This window comes from Apodemus sylvaticus, chromosome 19 (assembly GCF_947179515.1).
Source record: "Apodemus sylvaticus chromosome 19, mApoSyl1.1, whole genome shotgun sequence".
Taxonomy (NCBI): Eukaryota; Metazoa; Chordata; class Mammalia; order Rodentia; family Muridae; genus Apodemus; species Apodemus sylvaticus.
In genome coordinates, this window is record NC_067490.1 from 16,062,540 (window position 1) to 16,075,821 (window position 13,282).

Consider the following 13,282-nt stretch of genomic DNA (forward strand, 5'->3'; position numbering starts at 1 on the left):
ACACACATACCTGCATATGTACCCCCATGTGTACACAAATTAGTTTAAGCATGATTGATATTCTGGGTTGATAATTTGGCCAGATAGACACACTTATAAAACACTCAGCAAAACGCACTTCTAGGTACGTCCATGAGGATGGTCCATCAATGACTACCATGCATATAGGTGAGAAGATGGAGATGGCAAGATCTACTCTGAAGATATGTGGCGCTGCCCAGTAGGCTGGGAGCCCAGATGCAATCACGGGCAGAATACAGAGAAACATGCCCAAATCAGCATTGCTCTCTTCCTAAGCGGGTACAGCTTGAGCTGCTGCCATGGCCAGTAAATGTCAGACTCCAGAACCTTCAGCCTCCGTGGTGGTTTGAATATGCTTGGCCCATAGGAAGTGGTACTGTTGGGAGGTGTGTCCTTGTTAGAGGAAGTGCGTCATTGTAGGAATGGGCTTTGAGACTCTCCACCTAGCTGCTTGAAAAACAGTCTCCTGTCTGCCTTTAGAACAAGATGTAGAACCCTCAGCTCCTCCAGCGCCATGCCTGCCTGGATGCTGCCCTGCTTCCCACCTTGATGATAATGGACTGAACCTCTGATCCTGTAAGCCAACCCCAATTGAATGTTTAATTGTTAATAAGTGTTTCCTTGGTTATGGTGCCTCTTCTGTTCTTATATAGCAATCTAATAAGTTCCCTCTCACAATTATATATGTGCACGTGCTAACACATGTACAAGTGCTCACATATACCCCCGAAGCTCCCTTGAAAGACTCCTGGTGACTATAAAGGCCTATCCATGACTCAGAACTCATAATTGTACTTCATTCTCCCTCTCTCTCTGTCACACACATACACACACACACACACACACACACACACACGCTTTTGTTTTATTTGGGACAGGGTCTCACTATGTAGCCAAAGTGGTCCTCCAAAGCAAGACCTCCCTTCCTCTACCCACCCAGTGCCAGGACTACAGGCATCTACCATACCTGATTCCAAATCTCAGGTATTTTCTTAAGGGAATAGAAAATGTGCCAAAAGAAAGAAAAGAAAATGTGCTGTAGATATTTTCTTAAGAAGAATGAATTAGGAACTACTTTCAAAGAACTAAAATCCGGAGAGGGCCCAGGAGTGCATTAATAATGAAAAAGTCTAGCATGCCATAGAATGCTATGCAATAAGAAAGAGAAACTAACATGTTCTGAGCACCACGGGTGAGTCTCAGAGCAGGCTAAGCCTCACACAAAGGAATAAACTCGGTGTGAAATCATCTCATTTACACTAAATTCCCAACTAGACAAAACAAAGTGTATGGAGAAAAAAAGCTCAGGTGACTGATAGTTTTGAGCAGCAGAAAGTAGAGCCAAAAGATTGTTTACTATTATCTTAGTTAGGGTTTTATTGCTGTAAAGAAACACCATGACCAGGGCAACTCTTATAAAGGACATTTAACTGGGTCTGGCTTACAGGTTCAGAGGTTCAGTCCGTTATCATCATTGTGGGAAGCATGGCAGCATCCAGGCAGGCATGGTGCTGGAGAAGGAGCCAAGAGGTCTACATCTGGATCTACAGGGAGCAGAAGAGGACTGTCTTCTTCAGGCAACCAGGAGGAGGGTCTGATTCCACACTAGGCAGAGCTTGAGCATAGTAGACCTCAGAGCCCTGCCTCCACAGTGACAAACTTCATCCAACAAAGCCACACCTACTCCAACAAGGCCACTCCCACTCCAACAAGACCACACCTACTCCAACAAGGCCACACCTACTCCAACAAGGCCATACCTCCTAACAGTGCCATTCTCTATGGCCAAACATTGAATCACATTAGTCAATGGAGGTGGGGGTGGGGGTGGGGGCAAACTTATGCAGACCACCACAACAATAAAGGAGAAAGGGGGATATTCAAGGGTGGCAGTTATTCTTTGTACCTTAAACAAGTGGTGCAGATAGATAAAGCATTTATCAAAACCCACTGAATGGTAATGCTGATGACTTTCTGGGTTCCCATGGAAATGACCAGAAATAGGTATGGAAATCCACTTAATGTAAGCGTACTCAAGAGTATAGGAGGACATTTATTGATTTCTGGAACTTACTTTAAAATTCATCGAAAACTAGACAGAATGATGGACAGGCAGACAGATGGATAGATCGTAGATGTGTAATAAAATAAGTTTAGAAAGTATTCATTGGTAGAACATAGCCAGTCGATGAATGTTCTTTCAATATTAAATCATTTCAAGTTGTCTGCATGTCTGAACTTTATCAATCTAAAATATTGGAGAAAAGAAACAAATGAGTTCAGGCTGTCTTCATTAAGCTCTATATGCTCACAATGGACAGACCTGAGAATCACTTTACTAATTGAGCCTGGATCAAGAAGATTAATATCATTGTATTTGTGGTCTCAGGTCAGCTTTAAAAATCCTGTAACATTAGAAGTTTCAACAGTCTACTTGAAGAGCCTGCAAATCTGTGTATACCTTGAAAAATGTAAGTCTTTAAACACCAGGTGCACATATCAGTGCTGGGGAGTTTAATACTGAGACAATTTCTAGTTCCCCCTCTTTGGAAAATATAATAGGGTTATAATTTCCTTTCCTTGTTGGAAATAAAGCAGAGCCTGAGAAGTTACTTTGGCTAATGAAATGTGGGTGGAAGTCACCACCATCTGCCACTTCCAAAAGAAAGTTTTAAGAAGACCTGCCAGTCCACATGAAATTTAAACTTCTACACTTGGGTAATAGTCCAATGACTGAAGACAACATAGTAGGTATTTCACAACACAAGGTGATAGAGGAAAGTCTACTATGCAGAGCCATGTGTCACTGAGAGCCCTGCACAAGGAAAGAAGTGTATTTTGGTCTTGTTAACAGTAGAAAGCAATTGCTACCAGACCTTAGAGGAGAAGGGGCAAGCACCCCAGGCTGCAATCGATATCTGGTTGCAGCAAGAGCACCAAAGTTCAAGCTCTGCTCAAAAGATGAATCACTCTCTATTGACAGCAGTCCTCTGCGTGACCATCCCAAAGAACTCGGCTGCAAAGTTATCCCCAGATAGGACATCTTCAAGGAGGTTGTGAATAAAGAGTTAGCAAAAGGAAAACCACAGCCTCCATTCCCTTCAGGTTAGGTAATTCCTAAGCTATAAGCCAGTTTGCCAGATAGGCCTTAAAGGGCCACAATAGCAAGTATTTTCCATTCTTCTCCACCAAAGATGTGTTTGACACATGATTCCACAGAACCTTCCTCAATTTCCTTAAACCTGACTTCATCAGCGTGACTTTGCCCGACACTTCTGTACCCTTGTGGATGCATAGGTATTGAGGCTATGTGATTCTGTACATGATTTGGAGTACTGGACTTGTTTTAGTGTGTGTGTGTGTGTGTAATATAATGTCTCTATGTGTGCATGTGTGCCTGTACACATTCACAGGCCAGAGGTTAATGCTTATTGTTCTCTTTACTTTTCAAGCTGTTCTTCAATTCATTTTTTGAACATGTTTTCTCCCTAACCCTGAGGCTTACCAATGTGGATATTGTAGCTGGAAGCATCTGCCTTCTCAGTACTCGGAGACATGCAAGGGTGGGCCTCACTTTTTAAGTAGGTACCGCAAATCAAAACCCAGGTCCCTTACTTGCTCAGAAATCTCATTAATAACTCTCCAGCCCTTGGACCTGTTTTGTTAGAGACCACACAAAAACACACTTGGCTCAGCACCCAATGCATGACAGAATACCTCTTCCCTTGTCCTTATCACTCAGCATGATGTCACCCTAAGTCCCAATTTCTTGTTGCAAACTCGGTGCAATAATAATTAACCTTCTACATAAGAAGCATTTCAAAACAGCAAACTCTGAAGTCACCTTTTCAGCTGCCAGAACACATCTCTCAATGCTAGAGAAAATAAGAAAGTGTTAAAGTCACAATCTCATACTTTACTGCAAGTGTATTCTGTCAGTTGGAATACATCTTCTGCCAAGGCTTATTGAAGGCCAAAGCCTCTTGGTGTTTATGTCATTATGGGAGTGTAATGTGTCACTCATAGCTGTGACTGTACCATACTACTTACAATAAAAATCCCTGTAATAGGCCACAGTTACCTACAGAAGTTACACTGGATTGGGTCACATTTTCTAGCCTATTCCCCATATATACATTCTACAAACACTTTCTACTAAAAGGAACCTTTATTTTTTGTAAGGATAGACATCAGTAAATTTTGATTAACTAAAAGCAGAGCAATTAGTTTGTTCTCAAATGCCTTCCCTACAGTAGCATGAACTGGTTCATTCTATGGGTGGCAGAATCTTTTTTAACATTTTTTCATTAATAAGTTTTGAAGAAGACTGAGCCATCTCCTATAATATACCTTATTCAATTTACTAGTTCACGATTGCATGCTTAATTTGCATATAACGGAGCCACAATGGTGAATCAAAACCATCTTAAATACAAATCATAATAGTTCAGCAGGCTTCATCACACAGACATATACAGTCTACTAGGCTCCATCACACAGACATATACAGTCTACTAGGCTCCATCATACAGACATGCACAGTCTACTGGCTGCTTATCATAAAAATAAGTCACTAGTAACCACCCCGAAGGACAGAGAGCAGGACCCTTAAAAATCTAGTATCATGGCCACCTAAACAAGACTGTACAATGACATCAGTTGATGTGGTCATATAGACAGGGGAATGCTTACAAGGTTCCATACCTTGATGAAGAGCTACAGGAAATTAGTGGTTACTGAGAAAGAATCAGTCTTCCATAGGGTGAGCCCCTGATAGGTTATTGATTCCCAAATGGTCAATCCTAAGCATGTATACATATAAGCAATACTAAAGACTCAACAGGTCTATATACATATGTATAGTTCTAAAAATAGTAATTAAAGAATAAAAGGTTGAAAAGAGTACACATGGAGGGACCCATAGTTCTAGCTACGTATGTAGCAGAAGATGGCCATTTCAGAGATCAATGAGAGAAGAGGCCATTGGTCCTATGAAGGCTCAATTCCCCAGAATAGGGGAATGCAAGTCAGGAAATTGGGGGAGGGTGATCAGGGGGAGGGGAAAGGGATAGGGAGTTTTCAGGGGGTAATGAGGAAAGGGGATACCATTTGAAATATAAATAAAGCAAATATCTAATAAAAAAAAGAATAAAAGGTTGATAATTTGAGAGGGAGAACGTGAGACATGGGAGAAGTTAATGTAGGGAGAGGGTAATGTAAAAATGATATAAATATGATACTCATGTATAAAATCCTCAAAAAGAAAAATTAAATAAATTCATTTTAAAAAACCAAAACCGTGTATATATAAAGCTGTAGAGATTCAACAACTGTTGGCTTCTGTGGGGTCTGTATTCCCAGTCCTTTTCACTTGGGCAGTACCATGGGACTCGTCCTGACTGTGATGTCACAGACCCAAGTGTTGGCCACAACCTAGGGATAAGAACTCAACTGAGTATCTCTGTCACTACATCCCAGGAAGCCTCATGCTTCAGGGACAGAACTACCCTGTGGAAGGTTCTCTATCACTAGGTCTCCAGGTAACCAACCACCTGGGGTGGATAGGCAGTCCCGAGACAACAATGTGTTTCCTCAGTTGATCAAATACTGAGCTCTGGAAGCAGTTCAGATTACCATGGTAACCATCCAGTATAAAATCTTGGTACCAGGGGATGCTATCATCAAGAGAAAAAGCCACGGCCTACTTGTTAGTATGCCAACTGGAAAAGCTAAATAAAATATGAAACTATTAAAGACCATGTCTGAGTCTGATTCCTAATGCCATGACCAAACCTGGCACGGAAAGGGTTTGTTTCGCCTGACACTCCCATGTCATAGGTCACTGAGCGAAGCCAGGCCAGGAACTCAAGGCAGGAACCTGGAGGCAGGGACTGAAGCAGAGATCATGAGGGAACGATACTTACTGTCTTAGTCAGTTACCTATTCTATACACCCTCATGGACCACTTTCTGGGGAAGGGTACCACCATAGTGAGCAGGGGTTTCCTATATCATGCATCTACTAAAGGAATAACTCAGTCTTGCCTACAGACGGATTTGATGGGCATGGTCTCTCCCTTGAGTTTCCTTCTCAGGTGACCCTAGCTTGTGTCAAGTTAACAAACAAGCTAACCAGCACAGACAGCGGCATGCGGATAAGGTTGCTAAGATGTGGGGAAATCATGGATGAAAGGGAAATGCACTTTGGGGAGATGGGCATTCTAGATGAATGTCCCTCGAGGTCTTTGAAATGGTGATAGGCCCAGAGGCTAAAGGCTAGAGGCTAGCAGCAGCAGAAACATAACACTGCATAGCTAGAGGCAAAATTCTGGGGAATCTGACTGTGGTGCTGATGACATATCGAAGCACACTTGTCAAAATTCACTAACCTGGACTTTTAAAAATCATGAATCTCACCGTCTATAAATTAGAACTCAGCACATACTTCTTTGTGAAGAAAAAAATCACTTCCACTGTAAGATAGAAAGATTAAAATTAAAACAAGATTAAATTTGTCTCTTATCAAGTTAGCAATACTGATTGATCATTTTCAGGCAACTTACTTGAAGAAATGCAAAGTTTATTTCTTTTCTTTTTTAATTTATTTAGTAAAGGTTTAATTCACTTTATGCTCCCAGAAACCTCCTCCCTCCTCTCTTCCCAGTCCCACCCTTACAAATCTCTCCCTCTAGCATCCCTCCCCTCCTCCTCTCCAAAGAGAAGGGGAGCCCCACTCCCACCCCTTGGGCACCCTGAGCCACCTAGTTCCAGCAGTTCTAGGCACATCCTCTCCCACTGAGGCCCAACCAGGCAGACCAAGTAGGTGAGGAAGGAATCCAATGTCAGGGAATAAAGACGAAGACAAGACAGCATCTGCTCCACTTGCTAGAAGACCCACATTAAGACCAAGGTGCACGTTTGCTACAAGTGTGTAGGGGGCCTAGGACCAGCTCCTGTATGTGCCCTAGCTGACTCCGTCTCTGTGAGCCCCATGGTCCAGGTTAGTTGACTCTACAGTCTTCTTGCGGTGTCCTTGACCCCTGCGTCTTGCTCACTTCTATCCCCTACTCTTCCATAAGACTCCCTGGGCTCCACCTGCTGTCTGGCTGTGGGTCTTCGCATTTGCTCCATCTGCTGCTGGATGAAGCCTCTCAGGAGACAGTTATGCCAGGCTCCTGTCTGCGAGCCTAGCAGAGTGTCACTAATAGTGTCAGCAGCTGGCTCTCTCAGATGGGATGGGGCTCAAGTTGGACCAGACATTGGCTGGTTGTTCCTTCTGTCTCTGCTCCATCTTTATCCCTGCACATCTTGTAGGCAGGACAAATTTTGAATTGAAGGTTTTGTGGGTGAAGGTTTGTATGTGTGGGAAGATTTTATGGTTTTGTGGGAATGTTCCCTTTCCTCCTCTGGAAGTCCTACCCGGCTACAGGAGGTGGCCACTGTAGGCTTTATATCCCCCCTCTGGTAGGAATCTCACCTAGGGTCACCACCATATCCTCCACATCCCAGGCTTCTAGTGAAAGGATAAAAAAATACAGCCTAACTCTCTAATGACCCAAAAAAAGTCAGAAGTTCCAAACCCCGCTCTTTGTTAGAAACTAGGTGAAAAGTCACATTCCTTGAGTCTGCCCTTTGTTGGGAGCTAGGCAGAAGGGCCTTGAGTTCGTGATCCTGGCCCCATAAGGCAACAGGAAATGAGCAAACTAGTTGTAGCTATGAAACTCCAAGAAAATAGGAAACTGATTGGTCCACAGAATGCAGGCTAGGATAATCCAAACTGATTGGCCTAAAAACTATGGAGTAGTACAAATCGATTGGCTCGAACTACGCAGGCTCTCAATGCTAAGGAATGATTGATTTGTGATTCACGAGCTTTGTTACAAACCCATAAAAGCTGTCCCGATTCTGCACTCAGGGTCCCACAGTCCCCTACCCCTGTGCTGTATACGACTGTGGACCCCAGAGTCTCTGGAATAAAAATCCTCTTGTCATTGCATCAAGACCGTTTCTCACGAGTGCTATGGGTGTCGCCTTCCGAGGAGTGGGGTGCTGGGGCGCCCTCAGTTTTTTTCGGGTCTTACACTAGCTAGTCACTAGAGATACCCCCATTTCCATTCTCACTCTCAGCCCTTTCTCACTCCCCCCTCCCCACACCCGATGGCCATGCCTGCTCCCCTCCTCACGCCCACCTCCTACCCAGTTCCCTCTCTTCATCTACCTCAGATGACTAGTTTCCCTTCCTGAGTTAGATTCATGCATCTTCCCTTTGGACCTCCATATTACCCAGTTTCTTTGGGTGTGTGACTTACAACCTGGTTCTCTTGTACTTTATGGCTAATGTCCACTCATGAGTAGAAACTTGTCATATGTGTCTTTCTGGAACTGTCTTATCATCCACTCAGGATGATATTCTCAAGTTCTATTCATTTGCCTATAAGGTTCATGATATCTTTTTTTCTAATAGCCAAATAGTATTCTATTGTATAAATGAACCACATTTTCTTTATTCATTATTCAGCTGAGGACATCTAGTTGAGAAACAAAATTGAGCAAGTGTCCTTGTAGCATAGTGGGGTATCTTTTGTGTACATGCCCAGGAGTAGTATAGCTGTGTCTTGAGGTAGAGCTATTCCCAGTTTTGTGAGAAACTACCAAATTGACCTGCACAGTGAGTGTACAAGTTTGCACTCCCACCAGCAATGGAGAAGTGTTCCACTTGCTCTGCATGCTGGACACCATTTGCTATCACTTGAGTTTTTGATCTTAGCCATTCTGTGTAAGATGGAATCTCAGGGTTATTTTGATTTGCATTTCCCTGTTGACTCCAGACTTTGAACATTTCTTTTAAGTTCTTCTTAGCCATTCGAGATTCCTCTGTTGAGAACTTTCTGTTTAGCTCTGCACCTCATTTTTTAAATTGGGTTGTTTTGATTGTTGGTGTCTTACTTCTTGAGTTCTTTATAAATTTTGGTTATTAACCCTCTGTCAGATGTTGAGTTGGTGACGCCCCTTTACTAGGCTGCCATTTCGTCCTATTGACAAAGGTGTCCTTTGCCTTACAGAAAAATTTCAGTTTCATGAGGTCCTATCTATCATTTGTTGATCTTAGAGCCTGGGCCACTGGTGTTCTGTTCAAAACGTTGTCTCCTATACCAATGAGTTCAAGGATATTCCCCATTTTCAGGGACAAGACAAGGCTACCTACTCTCTCCTTATCTATTCGATATAGTATTTGACATTCTAGCTAGACCAATAAGACAACTAAAGGAGATCAAAGAGATACAAATTGGAAAGGAAGAAGTCAAAGTATCACTATTTGTGAATAATATGATAGTATATATTACCACACTAAAAATTCTACCAGAGAACTGCTACAGCTGATAAACACCTTCAGCAAAGTGGCAGGATACAAAATTAACTCAAAATATATATATCAGTAGCCCTTCTTTATACAAATGATAAATCGTCCAAAAATGAAATTAGGAAAACAACACCCTTTACAATAGCCACAAATAATATATCTTGGTGTAGCTCTAACCAAGCAAGTGAAAGACCTATATGACAAGACCTTCAGGTCTCTGAAGAAAGAACAGAAGATAAAAATATCTCCCATGCTCATGGATCAATAGGATTATCATATTGAACATGGCCATCTTACCAAAAGCAATCTACAGATTCAGTACAATTCCCATCAAAATCCCAACATGATTCTTACAGACCTTGACAGAACAATTCTCAACTTCATATGGAAAAAAACCCAAGATAGCTAAAACAATCCTGAACAATAAAAAACTTCTGGAGGTATCATTATACCTGACCTCAAGCTATACTACAGAGCAATAGTAATAAAAACTGCAGTGTATTGGTATAGAGACAGATGGGTTGGTCAATGGAACTGATTAGAAGACATCAAAATAAGCTCACACACCTACAGACAGTTGATTTAAAAAAAAAAAAAAGAAGAAGAAGGCGAAACCATACCATGAGGAAAAAAAGAAAGCATCCTTAATAAATGGTGCTCAACTCACTGGATGTCTGCATGTAGAAAAGGCAAATTGATCTTTATTTATCACCCTGCACAAAACTCAAGACCAAGTGGATCAAAGACCTCAATGTAAACCTGATACACTAACCCTAATAGAACAGAGATTATATTTCTCACTGTAGCTCCCAAGTAGAGTTGCAATCTCCTGGGACTATTGTACTACCCAGTGCTCACTCTTTGAAGACAATTTGAACCAAAATTCCAAACATTTGTTCTCTCTCTCTCTCTCTCTCTCTCTCTCTCTCTCTCTTTCTCTCTCCCCTACACCCCAACACCCCGTGTATGTGTGTGTGTGTGTGTGTAGGGGGATAGTGCTCAAGGAGACCAGGAGTGAGTATTGGATCCTATGGAGCTGAAGTTACAGGTGACTGTGACCCTCCTAACATGGGTGCTGGGAACCAACCTCCCACTCTCTGCAAGAGTAATAAGTACTCTTCACCACAGAGCCATCTCTCGAGCCTTGGAATCAATGTTTTGTTTTGTTTTTTTGTTTTTGCCATAAGTCTTTTATTGACATTTTTATGTAGCATACACCTACTAAAAAAAATTGATTTGATTCTTTCAAAAAAGAAAACTTGAGGTTATTAAAAAGGTGCTATATTTGTATTTGCGTATTAAAAGAGCAAAGTATTAATCATAATAGGAACTATGTGTTAGATAAAACTTACTTAGCATTCAACTGCTTCTGAGATCCCTAAACGGTATCATATATCTTACAACCATGATGCAAGATTTATGCTTAGCATACAAAATATTTTCCATTCACCTAAGCATCAACAACAGCAAATCATAGAAAACATACAACCCTAAGACAAATGAAAAATCGTTATCAGGCTAAAATTTTCTAACAGTTCATTCATTTGGTAAACCTTTTGAGGAACTTGAGAGAGTTGCCTCTGTCATTTGCTTTTCTTTGGGGAGTTGATTCCTTTGGTTAAACAATTCTGCAGATAAATGACAAACACAGTTCTGAACAAAACGGCCCTTGGAAACGCCCAATAGAAAGTTTTCAAGGTAGAAGTCTAGCCTTCAAGAAATTGTAGCTATGGCCAGACAGTGGTGGCGCACGCCTGTAATCCCAGCACACTGGGAGGCAGAGGCAGGCGGATTTCTGAGTTCAAGGCCAGCCTGGTCTACAGAGTGAGTTCCAGGACAGCCAGGGCTACACAGAGAAACCCTGTCTCAAAAAAAACAGATCCAAAAAACCAAAATATATATATATATTGTAGCTACATTAGTAAATGTATTAATCTCTTCACAGTTTCATATATACATATATATGTATATATATATATGTATATGTAAATATGTATATTGAATCTTAATATGTAAATATAAAAAGGGGGAGGGGAACAGAGAGATGGGAAAGAGGGAAAGGGGCAAGTGCAAGAGGAGAAGAGAAGAGAGCAAGGGAGAGCAGAGGGGGCGAGCAGCCCCTTTCATATGAGGCAGGCACACCTGGATGTTGCCAGGTAACTGTGGGGCGGAGCCTAGAAGGAATGCCAGAACACATATTAAAAGAGCAAAGTATTAATTACATGTTAGATAAAAATTATTTAGCATTCAACTTCTGTTGTGATCCCTAAATGGTGTCATATATCATGCAACCATATGCAAGTTTTTTGTTGAAGAGTATTTGTTGCTCTTGCAAAGAATGGGAGGTTGGTTCCCAGCACCTATATTGGGAGGCTCACAGTCAGTCACCTGTCACTCCAGCTCCATAGGATCATATATATAATATAATATAACATAATATAATATAGTATAATATAATATAATATATATTAATAGAGGCAAATTACAAACTTTAAAAATGTAAACTGATGTTCACTGAACAAAAATAAATTTAGCTTCAGAACACTGCCTCTTAATGGACATAGTTCATAAATAGTTCATTTTAAACTTTTTAAAACTCATTTCCATAAACACTCAGTTAAAAATAAGATGAGGAACCTACTTAGTAAGGAAATAATCTAGCATCTTTCCCAGTTATAAAATTTAACTCAGAATACTTCAAGCAAATCCTAAATCTTTTTAAAAGCACAACTCCAAAAATGTTTCTAAGATAGATTTGCTTCAAAAATTCTGTGCACATAGAAGAGTTTGTAGCTTTATACATCAATGTCTTTGGCATACCAACCATGGTCTTTGTATTATTGGAAAATTAGGGGTTGCCTTATAGTTTGTAATTATGAAAATGTTTTCCACATTTAAAATGAGATGTACCTTTAAAACATCCATCTTTAGTTGTTAGAAAAAAACAAAATACATGTGTTACTCTTTGGTCCACAATGTCTGGGTGGAATGCTGCCTTAAGGAGGGCTCTTTCCCTCGTTCCTAGCCTGGCAGGAATTCCCTGGGCTCTACCCATCTTCCTGCCTCTGGTTCCCAAGCCTCTGAGACAAGGGACATGCAGAAGGACAGTGGCCTTCCTCCTCTGCCAAGAAAGTTTTCACCGGTTATGTGAGGGCTTTGCTTTCAGCTGAATAAAACTTTAAAAAATAGCAAAGTTTCCAGAAGACAACCTGTTTGTTTGTTTGTTTGTTTGTTTGTTTGTTATTCTGGAAAATGGTTAAGTAGTAAAATTGAAGTATATATCCAGAAAGCAATATAAAAAGAAAAAAACTAATAGAACCAGTGAGAGTTTTAAGCAATGGATCAAAACAACTAGAAGTTAGAGTCATGGGAGAATTCCCCTGTGGAGAAAATGCCTTTGGTGCTACACTATGAACAAGGCAGGTGGGGTATAGCAAGATTTGATAAGCAAGCACAGGCATCCTCTGATTGGCTTCCTAGTGGTGAGAGGTGGGGCAAAGATCCACTTTCATGGAACTTGGGGTTTAATAGGTAGTTACCCTAATATTTCCCTCTGTTTCACTAGACTTGGTCATTTGGGGTTAACAAATGCTTGACAGGACGTTTTCTTTTAAGAAGCCTGTTAGGAGCAATCTCAAGATATCAATCAAATTGAAAAGTGAGGTTTTTTCCAGAAAGTACAGAGAAACCAATAGTAAGCAGCAATGTTTTCTCATTTTGCCAAGCTCTCTTCAGAGTAAGCTAGCTATTACACAAATCACACACACACACACACACACACACACACACACACACATGCACACACACCAGCTTTCTACTTGAAAAGGACCATCCTAAATTCATTTTAGCAAGTCTTGCTTTTAAGAACCAATTAAATGGCGTGTTTAAATGTGGCTTATAT